This window comes from Peromyscus maniculatus, chromosome 10, assembly GCF_049852395.1.
Source record: "Peromyscus maniculatus bairdii isolate BWxNUB_F1_BW_parent chromosome 10, HU_Pman_BW_mat_3.1, whole genome shotgun sequence".
NCBI lineage: Eukaryota > Metazoa > Chordata > Mammalia > Rodentia > Cricetidae > Peromyscus > Peromyscus maniculatus.
The window spans coordinates 3,797,754-3,815,458 of record NC_134861.1 but is presented as its reverse complement, the minus strand read 5'-3'; the positions used below and the strand labels follow the sequence as shown (position 1 = coordinate 3,815,458).

General features: G+C 51.1%; 1 long non-coding RNA gene across 1 annotated transcript; it reads left to right on the top strand.

Annotated features, from left to right (window-relative positions):
• The first annotated feature begins 4,717 nt into the window (after positions 1-4,717).
• On the top strand, positions 4,718-17,379 carry LOC121832727 (uncharacterized). The gene is made up of 3 exons (XR_013042720.1): positions 4,718-4,812; positions 12,423-12,597; positions 13,005-17,379. It is a non-coding gene; the product is annotated as an uncharacterized LOC121832727 (long non-coding RNA).
• Positions 17,380-17,705: the final 326 nt, after the last annotated feature.

The following is a 17,705-nucleotide window of genomic DNA, read 5'->3' as shown; positions in this document are numbered from 1 at the left end:
TGCTCCTCTCCCTCCCCTCTCCCTCCCTTCTCTTCTCCATCTTGCAGACTTATGGCTTCTGTCTTTCTCCTTTCTATTCATGACTCTACTCTTAGTTTTAAAATAGTCTTACATTTTTATTTAGTTAATAATCAAAATCTAAGCAGCTATTTTGGGTTCCATTTTGCAAGAAACAAGAGCCGCTCTTTCCTCCTTTCTGTCCCCGGGCCCTTTCCAGGTGCACTCACTTCCACGGAACCACAAGCCATTGCCTCAAGTTGAAGTCCCCCGCTCTTCTGTCATACGCTCTCCTTTGCTGGCATTGTTATGATTATATTCACATTTGTGTCAGCTGCAAGCGTTCTCCCAGTAGTCGCCGTCTCTTTATTCTCTTTTTCTCTCTAGCTCCAGGATCCCTAGTGGTACTGTTTTAGAGACTGATCTAAGCCGCTCCTTTAAATGGGTGCCTTGGTCAAGCAGCTTCTATGGAATGAGGTTGTGGGCATCATTCTGGAAGGTTTCAGGCCTGGCATACCAGGGTCAATAATCCCACAGTCTCCAGACACCTTTCAGTGGAGGACATAGGATTTAGGCTTAATTTGAGCTGGTTTTAAGGAAATCTGTTTATCTTTGTTTTTGAATTTTTCATAGATCTTTTTTCATGAAATGGAAGTGCTGTCCCGCACTGTTCTCTCCTATTGGTCTCTACATTGCTCTTCCCAGAATTTCAGTTTCAAGAGTGGAAAGTTTTCTTCTATTATGTCTGTGGTCATTCTTTTTGTTTTCTTACTTCATCTTGTCTGCCCAGTGCCTGTTTCACCTGATTCTCTGCCCCCTCCCTCCCTCCCTCCCTCCCTCCCTCCCTCCCTCCCTCCCTCCCTCCCTTTTTCCCTCCCTTTCTCCCTCCCTCCCTCCCTTCCTCCCTTTTTCCCTCCCTCCCTCCCTCCCTCCCTCCCTCCCTCCCTCCCTCCCTTCCTCCCTTCCTTTCTCCCTCCTTGACAAGGTTTGCTCTATAGCCCAGGCTGGACTCAAATTCCTGATCCTCTTGCTTTGGCCTCCTAAGTGCTGGGTTGACCGGAATGTACTACCCAGCCCAGCTGCATCTTTTGTTTCATTTGCAGTTAGGAATGTTATCTATTATTCCTTTCCAGTTTTTCATTTCTGCAGCTAAAAGTCTGATGTTTATTGCTTCCAAAGACTTCATGAGATCTGTCATGTTTCGCCTTGTCCATGCTTGAGAGAGCTTGCCTTTTGCCGCACAGAGAAAAGCAGGTCATTTTGTTCTGATAGATAGCTCACTGGGGACAAGGGGGCAGACCTACTCATCACCTGGGGGCTTTAAAAGCAGGTTCTGAGCTGGGTGGTGGCAGCGCACACCTTTAGTCCCAGCACTCAGGAGGCAGAGGCAGGCAGATCTCTGTGAGTTCAAGGCCAGCCTGGTCTATAAAGCAAGTTCTGGGACACCCAGAGCTGTTACACAGAGAAATCCTGTCTCGAAAAACAAAGCAAAATAAAACAAACAAACAAACAAACAAAAAAAAAACAGGTTCTGGAGGGTGGATAAACAGCCCAGTACAGGAAAAACATGGGTTGATGGGTGGGTATGTAGCTGAATGAAAAGTAACAGTTGTTTGAATGGGTGTGGGCAAGAGGATGGGCACCGGCTGGGCTAATGGTGAGGTGCATTAATTGGTACATCACTGTGTTCCTCAGTAGATGCTTGTCCTGGTGGTCAGAATGGGGTGCATGAGTCTATGGGTGCCTGAGTGCACCAGTGGACTGTTTGGTGGTAGGATGGTCACTAGGTGGGTGCTGTGTCCAGTGACTGGTTAGTTAGTTTTTAGGTGAACATCACGTAGATAGATTGCATATTCATGGTGTTTGGGGGTATGGCTGCCTGGGTATATAAGGATGGATGGGTTTGTGTATCTGTGGGTGGGAATGTTTGGAGGAAAATATGGCCATAATGGGGGTTGAGCTGGGTTGAACGGGGCTGATGGAGGGTGGCTGACAGGTGAGACTGAGGGTACAGATTTTAAATGGATGTCTGGGGTGGTGGCTGTAGTGGTAGATGTTGGGTGGGTAGATTAGTAGTTGGAGAGCTGGCTGTGGAGCTGGCTGACTGTCCAAGCAGAAGCAGGTCCACCACACAGTCTTCCTGGTTGCTGTACCTCAGATCTTACAGACCTGAATGGGATATTTTGCCTTCCTACTCCCTTTCCTTATCCCTGACTGGTTGCTGGCAGGGTCCTGGCCCAAGGGATGAGGAACCAGCATGCACTTCCAGGGAGTGGGCCTGCTCAGACAGCTGTGGCCAGGCCACCTTAGATGACTATTGGTCATCCAGAAATGGTGTTCCTCAGCTTTTTGAGTCAGAGATCGGGCTGCTTGGGAACTCAGGGGTGAAACTGAAATCATTTTACTACACTGCTGTGGGATGGTCTGTATGTCAAATCTGTTGCTCTGATTGGTCAATAAATAAAACACTGATTGGCCAGTGGCCAGGCAGGAAGTAGGTGGCACAAGGAGAGAGGAGAATTCTGGGAAGCGGAAGGCTGAGGCAGAGAGACACTGCCAGCTGCCGCAATGACCAGCAGCATGTGAAGACACCGGTAAGCCACCAGCCATGTGGCAAGGTATAGATTTATGGAAATGGATTAATTTAAGCTATAAGAACAGTTAGCAAGAAGCCTGCCACGGCCATACTGTTTGTAAGCAATATAAGTCTCTGTGTTTACTTGGTTGGGTCTGAGCAGCTGTGGGACTGGCAGGTGACAGAGATTTGTCCTGACTATGGGCAAGGCAGGAAAACTCTAGTTACACTACACAGTTGCCCAAGGGTCGGGAACCTGCTCTCGGGGGCTGTTAGATGATTCAGAGAGTTCTGGGACCTTCCTGACCTGTCTTCGTGTGTGTGTGTGTGTGTGTGTGTGTGTGTGTGTGTGTGTGTGTGTGTGTGTGTCCCTGCTCTGCTTCTCTCTCTCCCAGCACCGAAAACCACCTCCTCTGCATGGAAGGGTCTTTGCTCTGGCAGGGGTAGCCCCTGTCCCTCTTCCTTCTGACTAGAGTAGGCTGGCCCTGGGCTGGGAGTCCCTAACTCCTAGACATGTTGGTTTCCTACCTGGGGTTCCCTCTGGGGTGGCCAGGCAAGGCTGGTGGAAGGCTAGCTCTCACCTATTAGCTCTAGAGAGCTGGCTAGTGTGAGTGCGCACATGTGAGCGTGTGTGCAAGTGTGTCATGTGCCTATGTGCATGAGTACATATGTGTCTCTTAGGTCTGTCTTGGGCTCCTTGAGGCCTGAAGTGTCTAAGGATAGAGGTCTACTATCCTTATCATGACCCTAGCTTCAGGACAACCTCTCAGCTATTCTGGCCCTCTTAGTTTCTAGGTTATTCTTGAGCTGTTCTCTTTGGATCCTTTCAGTTGGGGAAGGTACTAGTTATGGGGAAGCTGATGTTCAGCTGGGGAATATGGCTGCCTCCAGGCAGACCACTTAGCTGATGGAAGCATCAGACCCAGGACCATCTGTCTGGATCCAGGGAGTCCATTTCTGGCATCTCCACTTGAGTCTGGCATGTACTAATACATGGATGCTCTCATGACCTCAACACCAGTCCTGTCTTTACTGCAAAGGACACAGGAGTTCAGCAAGGCTGATCTCTTGCCCCAGGCTGTAAGGCAGGGGGTATGAGACAGTGTGGGGGTGTCACCAGGCAGCATGTGGGGGGAGATCCTGCACGCTGCCAGCTATCAGCCGCTACCACAGCGATCCTCAGAACATCACTCAGCAGCTTTGCCCAGAAACCAGGGACATAACTGGGCCAGAGCAGGAAGAGAATTATTCCCCAGATGAAGTTTTAACTGTGGAGCTCCAGCAACTGGGCTGACTCAATTATGCAACGTTGAGATGAGCCCCATAGCATTCCTCCCTGGATTCCATCCTGGGCCAGGTCTTCCTCAGGAGTACAGGGACAGGCTGTTCCTGACCCCCACTACCCAGGAGCCCCCAGTCTGCTGGGAGAGACCCCGATGTGGGCATGGTATCATGGGCTGTGGCAATTCTGGGAGGTCAGAGCTGTGACAGAGGGTCTATGGGGCTGGAATAAAAAAGCTGGGGGGCTGGAGAGATTAAAAGTACAAAGTGCTCTTCCACAGGACCTGGGTTCAGTTCCCAGCACCCACATGACACTTCCAACCTTCTGTAACTCCAGTTCTAAGGGATCCTACTTCCTCTTCTGGCTTCCACAGGCACCAGGCATACAAAAGGTCCACAGACATACATATGTGCAGGCAAGATGCCCATACACATAAAATAAAAATTAAAAACTCTTAAGAAGAAAAGAAAAGGCTAAGCCCAGCTTTGAGGGAGGGGATGAGGAAGGAGGTGGAACAGGGGAGGGTCTGTTGCTAGCCAAGAGAGTCCTAAGGGGGGGACCTCCTGGGGCTGGGACAGCAGGCTTGAAACTGCCCACAGAGGCCAGAGCCTTTGAGGACCCCATGAGAAGGACACATTCGGCACATGCAGAGACACACAGAGCAGGGAGCCCATCCAAGTGCAAGTGGTCAGGAAGTCAGGACAAGAAGACCTTCTACACACCGGCCAAGACCCTACCAGTGTCTCAGCTGCCTTCTTAAGGCTCGGAGCTCGCAGACGTAACATGCTTTGTGACAGGTGGGCTTCTATGACCCGGTCAGACAAGCCTAAGGTGTCCACCCCGGTTGTGGCTCTTAGGGGCCCCCCACTTTCCATCCAGCACTCACCCTGGCTGCCTTGCTTTCCTCTGCATGCCTGTGGAGTGGCCTCTACGAGGCTGGGAGTCCTGGACGGCAGAGGTGTCCACTTGGGGATGTGTGGATTTGTCCTAGGCAGGGGTTCAGAGTAGGGTCCTCATGCAGATGGAGCAGAGGTGTAAAGGAGGCAGGGGAAGGGGTGAAGGTGGGTAGTGGAAAGGGGGATAGTTTCCCAGCAGGCAGCTCCCGAATTTAGAGAGAAGAATCCTTGCCCAAGTTAGACTCACTAAGCAACAGCCATGTTTCAAGTCCTCTGGGGGGTTGGCAGGGCGGAGTAAAGTGGGATGGGGTCGTATGACTTCCAGAAGCCTCAGGGGCTCAGCATGGCCCCATGTAGCTTTGGAAGTCGTGGTTGTGGGAGGAGGAGGGAGGGGTTGAGGGTAGGGGCAGCAGCTGGGGTGGGCCAGCTACCCTTCCTGGCTTTGCCTTCTTTGTGTGGATGGTCCTCCCCCAACCCTCTGGAGCACTCACAAGGCTTTCTGTCACCTATCAGAGGTGACAGACTCTTAGGAAGCACAGTTTCCCCTGAATCCAGGGGGTGATCTGGGAGCAAAGGCGGAGCCCTGGGAACAGAGACTGTGTTCTCAGCCAGCGGTTGATTCCTGACCCCTCCGACACAGGCAAGCCTGTCCTAAGGAGAGTTGTGCCAGGGCACAAGTGGGCCTGTGAGGGTGGCCTGTGAGGGTGGCTATGTGAGTCTCTGTAAGGGTGGCTGTGAGGGTGGCTATGTGAGTCTCTGTGAGGGTGGCCTGTGAGGGTGGCTATGTGAGTCTCTGTGAGGGTGGCCTGTGAGGGTGGCTATGTGAGTCTGGGAGGAGCTGGCCCTCCAGGTAGGGTGGGGATCATGTGGGGGGTAGGGTTGTAGGAGGTGAGGTTGGTTCCACTGGGAGGGGTGGGGCCATTGGTCATGACCCCCATAAGTCTGGGTCATAACCTGATTGTGGCCCAAGCCAATGGTCACTGTTTATTTAGGGCAGAAACCAGTAAGACCAAGAAGCTAATTTTCAGAGCAAGTCAGTGGCACTAGTATCTCTTGATGGGGGACAGTAGTCCCACAGTCAAACAGCTCATTGAGATAGAAACTCCCTTTGTGTGGTGACAGATGTGAGGTCCTGTCAGTCATGGGTCACTAAACCTCACAGGAATGTGGAGTTCCTGAACCTTGCCCCATGCACCCGGAAGAGGAAAGCACCCTACACTAAGCTGGTGTGGGTGTAGCAGCCACCAGTCCTGACATTGCCCATGCTTCAAGCTTCCATGGGCTAGACAGAGGAAATAAACATGCCTCTGAGTGCCTGACGTCATCAAGCTGAGTCTGGAACTGGAGGAAAGTGGCTGCTCTTTAACAACGGGTCCTTGGAGGGCTCTGCATGGCTCGGAGATTTCTCTTCCCAGACAGTCCACCCCTACTCCTGTGAGCCTCCTGAGAACAGAGAGCAGGCTGCAGGCGCCTTCCCTGCCCTCCACCCCTAGAGCAGCTTCCTCAGGGTGCTCACCTGGAACTTTCCATAGGAGGGGGGATAGGAGGAAGAGGAAGGGAAAAGGAGAAGGTAGCTTATACCTCCGGTTGTGGTGATATTGTGTTTCCCAAAATATTGTGCACCCTAATAAACTTATCTGGGGTCAGAGAACAGAACAGTCACTAGATATAGAGGCCAGAAAGTGGTGGCACACACACCTTTAATCCTAGTATTCCAGAGGCAGAGATCCGTCTGGATCTCTGTGAGTTCAAAGCCACACTGGAAACAGCCAGGTGTGGTAACAAGAGCCTTTACTCCCAGGAAGTAATGGCAGAGAGCAGAAAGGTATATAAGGCGTGAAAACTAGGAACTAGCCTGCTTAAGCTTTTAGGCTTTTGAGCAGCAGTTCAGCTGAGATTCATTCTGGATGAGGACTCAGAAGCTTCCAGTCTGAGGAAACAGGATCAGGTGAGGAACTGGCGAGGTGAGGAAGCTGTCTGTGGCTTGTTCTGCTTCTCTGATCTTCCAGCATTCACTCCATTACCTGGCTCCAGGTTTGTTTTTATTGGTAAGACCTTCTAACAACTCGTGCTACATCTGGTCACTCCCTGCCCTGCCAGGACCTCTGCCTGGGGTTCCTGCTTACTGGGCATGGTGGTGGCACCCTGCGGCTCTCAGCAGGCACAAGCAGTACAGCAAGGCGGGGGCCAGTTTGGTCGCGGATTCATTGTGTGTCCCTCAAACTCACTGGACCTTATTTAGAAATGGCATCTTCGCAGATGAAAGGAGTCAAAATGAGGCAGTGGCTTGCGCTGGCCCTTGATCCGGTGACAGATGTCCTCACAGCAGGGAAAATTAGACAGAGTCGCAGAGAAGCGGGAGGCCATGTGCGGACAGCAGTAGAGACAGGAGGGCTGTGCCCAGGAGCCAGGAACACCTGGAGCTCCTGACGGCTGGAAAAAGATGGCGCCCCAGCGCTCCAGAAGGCAGGTGGCTCTGCCAACACCTTGATTTTGAATTTCTAACTTCTAGACCATCAGGGGAAGAACTGTGTGTCAGGCCCACAGCTCTCATTATGCGGCTCTAGGCAGGAGCCTGCTCTCCTGGCTCTGGGCACCTGCTCTGCCCTTGCCGAGTGGGATTCGTTTCTTGAAGTTGGAATCATGGGACAGCCACCCCTGTCATGCGCTGTCATCGAGTCAGGTGGCTCTTCTGGTTAGATTCAGCTCAGGATGCTGCTTCCACTGCTGGTCAGGCCAGGTTGAGATGTGAGTGTGCAATCCCCCATGCCCTCTTCCTCCTTGCCAGCTCTGTGAGCAGAGGTGACCCTGATCTGGAACAGGTGTGCTCTCCAGGAACACAGGAAGGGAGAGTTCTCCTTTCCTGCTGAATGAGAGTCAAGGAACTTCAATGCTACCCATTAAGGCCAAGATTGCTGATATAAGGAATGGTCATTTTCCTAAAAACCTCACGGACAAGAATGTAGCTGGAGTTTTCTTCAGTCCTGCCTGGCCCACAGCCAGGACAAATCTCTCTCACCCACCAGTCCCACAGCCACTCAGACCCAACCAAGTAAACACACAGAGACTTATATTGCTTACAAACTGTATGGCTGTGGCAGGCTTCTTGCTAACTCTTCTTATATCTAAAATTAACCCATTTCTATTAATCTATAAGTTGCCACATGGCTCGTGGCTTACTGGTATCTTATATCCCACTTGTCATGGAGGCAGCTGGCAGTGTCTCTCTGACTCAGCCTTCCACTTCCCAGAATTCTCTTCTCTGCTTGTCTATATTTCCTGCATGGCTACTGGCCAATCAGCATTTTATTTATACAGAGAGATATCCACAGCATAAGCATGCTAAGAACAACAAAAAGCTTGGTGAGTGTGCAATGGCGGAAATAAAGATGCATCTGTGTGTTCCCACAGTGCCAAAATTAATTGAATAACAGTGAGTTCACAAGCTTCCAGGTTTCCTCTGTGACAATGTGCTAGGCAGTCTTCATTTTCCTTGATCACTGGCTGAGGAGAACATGTTTTTTTTTTTTTTTTTTTTTTTTTTTTGTCCAATCTTAATTACTAATATGAACTCTCAGATCACACACAACACATCACACAGTAAAAGTATCTATCTATATATGTATGCATGCATAGGTTACAGAATGGACTCAAAGGGTTAAAGAGACCGAGGGAAAGTTCCTGGAGGTCCACGGAGTCTCAGAGGCAGAGAGCTGATACAGAGAGAGTCACAGCCAGGGTCAGACAGCACACTAGCAGCCCAGCGAGAGGACTGCTGGAGGCAGGCATGCTGGGCGTCGAATAGAGCTGTAGGGGACAGGAGGGTAGAGGGGAGGGGCAAGACGAGGTCTGGAAGGACGGATGGATGATGGGGAGACCCATGGCAATTCAAGAAGGCTGCAGTGGGGAAGATCTCTGAGACAAGTTTGAATCTCAAGGACGATCGGAGTTCTCTGCCTGTTAGTTAGTCCCTTGACACATGTGATGGGCGGTCAGATGACAGACAAGTGGATGAGATGTTCTTTTCGTTATGGGGTCCAGGTGAGTGAGTGGATCTGATGTGTTTGATAAGTTCTCAGTCCCGATTTCCCTGAATGAATTCAGTACTTTTATGGGTGCATACCATCCCAACTATTTTCCTAAGTTTCTGGGTGGCATCTTATGGTGTCTTGAATAATAAATGCACCCCAAGGACCATGAATTTGAAAGCTTGGTTCTTAGTTAGTGGAAAGTTTTAGAACCCTTAGGAGGTGCAGCCCTCCTGGAGGAAGTATGTCACTGGAGGTAGGCTTTGGGGGTATGTAGCCTTACTCTACTTCCTGTTGTTTCTCTGCTTCCTGTGTGCAGATGAAATGCGGCCACCCAGCCCACCTTCCTGCTGCCATGCCTTCCCCATGTGATGGGCTTGCACCCTCTGAAACTGTGAGCTAAAAATGAACTCCTTCTTTCTTTTTTTTTTTTTTTTTTTGGTTTTTCGAGACAGGGTTTCTCTGTGTAGCTTTGCGCCTTTCCTGGAGCTCACTTGGTAGCCCAGGCTGGCCTCGAACTCACAGAGATCCGCCTGCCTCTGCCTCCCGAGTGCTGGGATTAAAGGCGTGCGCCACCAACGCCCGGCCGAACTCCTTCTTTCTTAAGTTGCTTTTGGTCAAGGTGCTTTGTCACAGCAACAGAAAAGTAACTAATACATACTTTCTGCTTACAGTAGTAAGTTATGTATCAGTCTGTATCTCATGTGTAGTGCTGGACATGTGGACAGATGAGCAGCACATAGCAAACATGAGTAATATGCAGTATGGCAAGGGTGGGACTACCTTAGGCTGCCTGCTACACCTGGGAATGAGGAGCAGAGTCACCCTGCCTTTTCACTGGCTCTCAAAATGGGGTCAGATGTTTCTTTGTAAAGTGGAGTCACCCAGTAGAGGGCACAGCCTGAAAGCCACTGTTCCATGTGATAAAGAGTGACGTAGAACAGGGCATAACCTGGTCTCAGCTTGCACTATATCTACTTAGGGCCAGGTGACTACAGCCTGGAGTTTAACTGCATTCGTACCCCCTTATTATTCCTAAGTCCAAACACTGCTCCTCATAAATACTTCCTTGCAATTTAATTACAAAGAAAATTATTATTTTTAAGTTAATTTAGTGGGTGTGGGTGTGTATATATGTGCATGTGTGCACTGGCACACAGAGAGGTTCCATGGCACACTAGTCATATCATAAGTGTAGAGGTCAGAGGACCACTTGGGGGAGCTGCTTCTCTCCTTCCATCACGTGGATCTTGGGGACTGAATTCAGGTCATTCTGCTTGGTGGCAAGTGCATTTAATGGATGAGCCATCTCACTAGCCTAGGTCATTTTTTTAAGCTAAGAAGCTGGGTGGTGGTGGCACACACCTTTAATCCCAGCACTCGGGAGGCAGAGGCAGGTGGATCTCTGTGAGTCCCAGGCCAGCCTGGTCTACAGAGTGAAATCTGGGACAGACTCCAAAGCTACACAGAGAAACCCTGTCTCAAACAAACAAACAAACAACAAAAGAAAAAATAAAATCCAAAGCTACACAGAGAAACCCTGTCTCAAACAAACAAACAAACAAACAAACAAACAAACAAACAAACAAACAACAAAAGAAAAAATAAGCAAACCAGCTTGTGTATTTTCACTTAATTTTTAACCTTTGTATAAATTTTAAGCTCTGCTTGATCTTTAAAAACTTGTAAATCAGGTGCTTTAAGGGATATAACTGAGAAAGCCACAGACCACATATCCAACCTCCACAAAGGACCCTAAGCACACCTTTCTCTCGAGGAACCCATGCCTGTGTGGGACTGTGTGGTTCTTTTCTTAGACGGCTCCAGATCCGCAGTAAACTCCACCAGGCTGGCCCTGAAGTTCTTTTCTGCAGCGTAGTCAAGACCACAGCTTTAGCTGGGTGGAGGTTCCTGAGGAGCAGGGCCCCTCAGTTGGTGGCAGGGCTGGGCTGGTAGTCCCACCCTTGCCATACTGCATATTGCTTGTGTTTGCTATGTGCTGCTCATCTGGAGGTTCCTGTGTCCCATACTCTTGCCCCTGGACCGTTGCTGTCTGGAGATGGGGGTCCATGCTGACCAGTGAGGTGGGCTAAGCAGAGCTGCCTACTCGTGCACCCATATGTATCTCCCATCTTGGGTGGTGGGATTTGGTGGTGACTGGTTCCCCACAGTGACCATTCTGGTACCTGTGGGCTTCTAGGACCTCACTGTCAAGCATCTCACAGCTCCGTGTCCTGTGTCATCCTGTGTCCTGAGGTCTCTCCAATGGGGCTGGTTGATGGATGGGCAGGCACTCAGAGGCCATGACTGTGACAGCCTAGAGCAGGTAGGCTGGGGTTCACGCCACTGTCACTGGTTAGGCCTGAAACATTCTCTATTGATCTCTTGGGGTCTTCATGTTTTCCTTAAGAGTGAAGACAGACAGTGCCCACCCATGACTAAACCCATTGGGCTAGGCTCCTGGACAAGGAGACACTTGGAGGCAGGGCTTTGGTGGCACAATGGAGGCTTCCAAGCACATCCCTGGTCACTATCACTCTGACTCTGTGTGGCCCTTTCTACAAACTTTTCTGTGAGCCTCACCTGCCTCCCAAGTTATCAGAGCTGCGTTGGCTTGGAGGACCTAGGCGAGCTGGTCTCAGAGGCTGGAGTTGAAAACAGGGTGCTCTGAAGGACACTCAGAAGCCTCTAATGCCAGGGGGTGCCCCTTCCTCCAGGGGCCCTGTGCTGCTGAGAGCTGTGTGCAGATACTCTGCCTCCTCCCCCTTCCTTCCCCCTGAGCACAACACTCACCCACATCACACAATTTCCTGTCCTCTCACACCCAAAGGGACAGATTCTAGCTCATCTGCTGAGGAGGTGAGGGGGCTGGTCTCTGCTTCCCCTGGGGTCCTCCCATTCGCTTCTGAGCTCTGACTGAGACATGTCTGGAGCCACCTTAGAGGCTGGAGATGGGGTCCAGACAGGGAGAGTGTCTAGGAGGTAGGGGTGTAGCTCTCAGACCTAGAGTGAGGTGCAGGCTGCTCCCTGTGTCTAAAGATGCTGACTCTGTGTTATGTAACAAAACAATCATTTCTAGGAACAAGCTGTGAAATTCTAGTTTGCAAACCTGTCTCCATAAATCTGAAAGGCATGTTCAATCCAGGCCCAAACAAAACACACTCAGCTCCCTGGATCTGAACCTCACAGTGGATGATGAGGCCAAGGAGCGACCTGAGGTGCAGAGGCCCACGGTGGAAGCTGGACTCTTCCCTGGGATGGTGAACCACAGGCCCTTGCAGACGGCAAGAAAAACCCCAAGCCATTGCTCCCATTTCTGCCTGACCACCAAACCACTGTGCCCAGAGGTGCCCCACATCTCCTGTAATCCCAATGCCACCCACCAGAGATGGTGCCAAGCATCACAGGCTGAGGGGCAGTCCCTTTTGCATCATAAATATTAGACAAGATCTACAGCAGATCTCAAACTCTAGGGAAACATTTTACCTATCTTGACCCCCTGGCTGCTAAGGACCTTGCAAAGGAGATGAACAGAGTGAGGTCACACCCACCCTGGGGCCCACCCCAGACACCTCCAAGCTCTTCAGCCAGCTGGAAACTCACAGGAAATTGTGCTTTGGTTTACCTGTGATTTCATTTCATAGGCACCAGTGATCACATCAGTGACCTGGGAGATCCACCCATCCTGCCCCCTGACACTGGTCTGCTCAGCCTCTAAGAGGAAGAGGGATTCGACATCCAGTCCTCTGATCCTGCTTTGGTCTTTCTCATGACAACATCCTGAAGGCACTTTGAGTCCAGTCACCAGTCTCCTTACAGGTACTCAAGATAATCTTGCATCTCTGGAGATTGTGAAAACTTTAGGGGTGTTGTGCCAAAGGCAAGGAAGAGGATATACATATACATGTACATATACATATACATATACATATACATATACATATACATACACACATACACATGTTTCACAGTATCACAGCTGTCATGAAAGAAGTCTCTGCCCGCAACCAGGTCAGTGTCCATCCCTGTCTGCAGTTCCTCTAGGACAAATCCCTCCCCTCAGCCATCACCCCAATAACCCCCTCCCCCATCCCATCTTCACAGGCCACCATGCAGCTTTTCTGACAGGCAGGTATGACCATAGCTACTTCCTTAGAGTCTTGCCCAAGCCCTCGTGAAGCAGGCTCCCCGGTTGCTCAGACTGGCCCTCCCCATCCTCCCCACAGTGCTTCCTTACTCCGTGCCGAAGTCTTCCATCGCCTGTCACTTCTCGGGTCCAGTCACTTACTGCTTGGTTGCTTGTACCAGATGACTGTTCACTGCAGTGGTCCAGAGCAGGCCTCAGGAGCAGCTGAGTGCGATGCAACCAAGGAGAACAGGGAGGGGACCCCAACACACACCAGCTTATTGGGTCTGCAGAGGAACCCAGTGGGGAGGCCCCTGGTGATGTCGTACAGATGAGGAAGCTTCCCAGGGTACCTGACTGGGGCCTATGAAGTCATCCTGCACACCCGCACGCTGACCCCTGCGTCAGCACTCACGCTGTGTCCTCCTGCCCCCAGAGCTGGAAACCTGTGGAGCCGGGACTCGCCCGTGAGCCTACCTAACCCAGGGTGCTCGGCTTCCCACGGGATTTGTGGTTCCCACCAGGAAAGGCCCCAGATCACACGAATCAGCTATCTTGGCAAAACAAGCTCAGAGTTTCAGCATTCACTGTGTCCTGCGCCAGGTGGTGGGCATGGCTGTGCTCTTGGTAAAGTCCAAGTCTGATGTGGTGTGAGAGCAGAGGGTGAGCTGTTTGTGGATCGGCTTCACCCTCATGAGGAGCATGGAGGTGCCCACAAGCAGCTGAGGTCTAAAGGGAGACGGCAAGAGGGTGGGGCTAAAGGTGTGTGTGTGTGTGTGTGTGTGTTCCTTAAAGGATGTTGATGGCAGGCAGATCACTCAAGTTCAATTTTAAGAAAGGATTTAAGGGAATTTCCACTTCCAGCCAAGATGGTGAAACAGGGAGCAACTAGAAAAACTGCAATTCCAGGGCAACATATGATCCCGTGGTGTTCAGAACACAACCGTCATTCAGCATGGAGAGCCGCCATGGAGGGCAGGGGCTAGTGAGAACCAGGCCACTGCCCGGAGAGGCTGCCTAGCCACCAATTAAGATGAGCTTTGCTTATAGACCAGCAGAAGAGACAGGACAGGACCTCACCAGAGCCCAACTCACCCCGAGAAGGCAGGGATGGAGGCCAGAGCTGGCAAGATCACAACCGGAAGCAGCCGGCAGTCACTGTTAAGTGCGGACAGCAGTGAGAGGCCATCAAAGTGACAGTCACCAAAGCTGCTTCTGGGGAATGAGGGCAGCGGTGAGGAGCGGAACTGTGATCCAGTGGCTGCCGGTGACCCAAGCCAGGCAGCAAAGGTCTCAGGCTACAGAGCGTCAGCAGGGACAGGGTGTGTGTGTGTGTGTGTGTGTGTGTGTGTGTGTGTCCTCACAGTGACACCCAGGCCAGTTTACCAAAGAGTGGAACTGTCCTGACCTGATGTGCCTTAGCCCTACCAGAGCCTCCGGCAGCATGGGGAGCAAGAGACGCTCGAGAGACAGAGATGCAGTTATAATCGGAGGTTTTAGTGCTCGTCTCCCAAACATTGGTTCAAACGACAGGAAGCCAGCAAGGACAGAGTCCTGGTGGACTGTGAAGGCACTTTCCTCAGTGGCTGTGCAGGGCCCTGTCCATGACAGGCCAGGTCCTCAGTCACAAAGCAAGACTCAGGGATTCAAAATGACTCAAATCATTTCAACTGTCCTCAGTGGGATTAAATGAGAAATCGGTTTTACCAGCACAGCGTATTGGGGGAAAAAATCCCTAAATATTTGTTAAATAACCCACAGATTTCCATACTGCAGTCAGGGAGAGAGTGAGAGGAAAATTAGAATGAAGTTTGAACTAAGTAACAGCGAGGAATTTACAGACTGGAACTTGAGCACCGTTCTCAGGGAATTCCGCAGCATTAAAACCTTTGTATTAGCAAAGGAGAGAGGCTGGAGAGACGACTCAGGGGGCCAGGGCTGCTCTTCCAGAGGACCTGAATTTGATTCTCAGTGCCCAAGCCTGGCAATTCACAACCGCCTGTAACTCCTGTTCCAGGAGATACGAGTCCTTCTTCTGGCCTCTGCAGGTACCTGCATGCATATTCATGGCACACACACACAGAGAGACACACTCACATAAAGATAAGCCAAGGCCCAGCAGAGGCTCAGTGGGAAAAAGCAATTGCCACCAAGCCTGCTGGTCTGAGTTAGATCTTCAGGACACACACAGTGGAAGGAGAGAATATATTCATCAAAGGTGTCCTTTGACTGCCACATGCTTTGTCTGTCGGTCTGTCTGTCTCTCACTCCATCTCTCTCTCTCTTCCTTTCCTTCTCTCTCTTACACATGATGGAATAAAATAACATAATTACAATAAATTACTAAATTTAAAAAAAAAAAGGAAAGGAGATGGGTCCCCATGTGCCTTGACGATCAGGAAGGCAGACGAACAGGTTGTGGCCGGTGTGATCAGAAGAACTAGGACCATGAAGCAAGAATAGAAAGTAAAGAAACGAAAACAGAAACAACAGAGAAAACCATCAAAATGATCAGATGGCTCTGTGGAAGGGGGATGAAATCCATGTCATAAGGGGAAGGAGGGAGAGGCTAAGAGCCAGAAGCAGGGACAAGGGGCCCTGCGGAACCCCACAAATGCTGATGTCTCAATGAGGGAAGACTGTGGACAAGTTTGGGTGATAAATACAACTCGGGGGGCATGGACACAGTTCTCAAATGACGCTCCCAGAGCTCCCTGAAGAAGCAGAGATGCCTGGGTGACGGAAGTTGAACACAGAGTCACCCCCAGGCCAGGGGCTTCCACAGTGACTTCCAGTAAATGCTAAGGGCGGGAGAGGGTACAGTCAAATCTACTCACTGTTTTCTAGATATCCAAAGACGGAGAAACAGTTCCCATGTGGCTCCTCATAGGTTTCCTGGGATTCTGCCATGCACCAGGCTGCACGAAGCCCTGAGAGTGACATCCAGGGAAGGCATAGAGTCCTCTCTCAAGATGTTTATAAGATGACAGGGGGCCAAGGCTCTTGCAGAAGTGACAGCTGCCCTGTGAGGTTAAGAAGGTATAGTAACTTGGACGCTGACCCTCAGCATGTAGTGAGGCAAGATTCCCCTCATATTTGTTTAAACCTGTTGTGGAGGCATTCCTGTGACAGTGATTGTGCAGTCTGCAGAGGGTCTCTGGGTCCTGGGAGACATTGGCCTAGGAGACATAGGGAAGGCCAGGGGTCAAGAGTCAGGTGGGAACACAGGAAGTTGTTATGGATGTAACTTAGTGGAGTGCAGAATGAGAAGTGTGCTGTCAGTAGGGTTTCATGGCAGGAGGTGTTGGGTGCAGGCCCAGGTCCCAGGGGGCTTAGGAGGTCACGGTGAGCCCACTGAGGCTCTGGGTCATAGTTGGCATATCTAAGGTGAAGCCCTAGGAGGGGGACCAGGAGCAGCATGGACTGCTGGGAGTGTGGATCCACCTACACATTTCAGGAGCAGGAGGCTGGGAAAGGGAGGGAAGAGGTCCAAGTGTCTCCGAGGGTCTTGACTGATGCATGAGGTGGGAGACAGGCACTAGCGAGGCCTGGTTGGGTGTAGCCTGATGTCAGAGGGTGTAGGTCTAGGAAGCTGAGGGTAAAGGTGAAGGCTTTGGGAGAGAACCAGCTCTCCTCTTCAGCCCCAGGGGAGAAGCTGAGGAAAATCTGAGGGTCTAGGGAGAAGCTGTGGGGCTGGGGAGAAGCTGAGAAGTTGGGGAGAAGCTGAGGGGTTGGTGAAGAAGTTGAGGGGTTGAGGGGCTGGAAGATGGCACTAGCTGGGAGTTGGGTTGGACCCGCTTTTCTGGGGGCCACTGGGACCACTCACTATGTTCAACCTGGGCTTGGTTTTAAAGTCTGCTGGGTGGCTCTCAGGTAGTCTGTGAGGAGAGGGGCAGATAAGAGAGGAGTCCATGAAAAAAGACAGGGAGGGTCACTTGACTAAGCTGTGGTCCTGGGCCATCTTGGGGCCTCACCCTCCTTCCACAGGAGGAAGTCAGCAGACGGGGGAGGCAGGAGGCAGACCACAGGAGGGTGAAGGACTAGCCCCCTTGTGGTCCCAGGAAACCCTGGTGGCATGGATGGGCAGTGTTTCTGTTGCAGACCATTCTGGCTTTATCCAAGAGCAACTCAAAGCGAAGGTCAAGATGCCAACAGGCCTGCTCCTCTGCACCCCATGCCCATCCCATGGTATCCCCAGAACAACCAGACCCCTTTGTATAGTCTGAATGCAGAATGTCCCCTGCAAGCCTCACATGCAGACACTGGTCGGCAGCTGGCAGTGTGGTTTTGGGAGGTTGTGGGAAACTTTGAGCACGGGGCCCAGCTGGAGGACCCACGTGCTATCGTTGTGGTGATAGCCCTACCCAGGTGCCACCGATCAGTTTCCTGATTGCCATCATGTAACCTCACACTCCTGCCTCCACATCATGCATCGTGATTGTGTGAGACCTTCTCAAACCGAGAGCCAAAAATAAAACCCGTCTTCCTCACAGCTGTTTCTGTCAGGTGTCCTGTCACGGCGATGAGATGAGCAGCTGACCCACCCTCCTTCCTGCACCTTCCATATCTCACATTTCTAGACCACACAATTATCCCGTTAGCTCTGGAGGGAGGAGATTTTTGCTGTGATATTTGACATCCTCCTGTGGTGGGTGAGGATGAGCCTTCAACACACTCCTCTGCTTCCTCTTAAGATATGCACCTCACGTTTAGAGTCTCTGTCAGAACCAGGCATCGCCTCTTTCGGGGACATGCCCCACCCAAGTACGAACTGGACTCTCAAAGCCGGTCCCCACTTTCT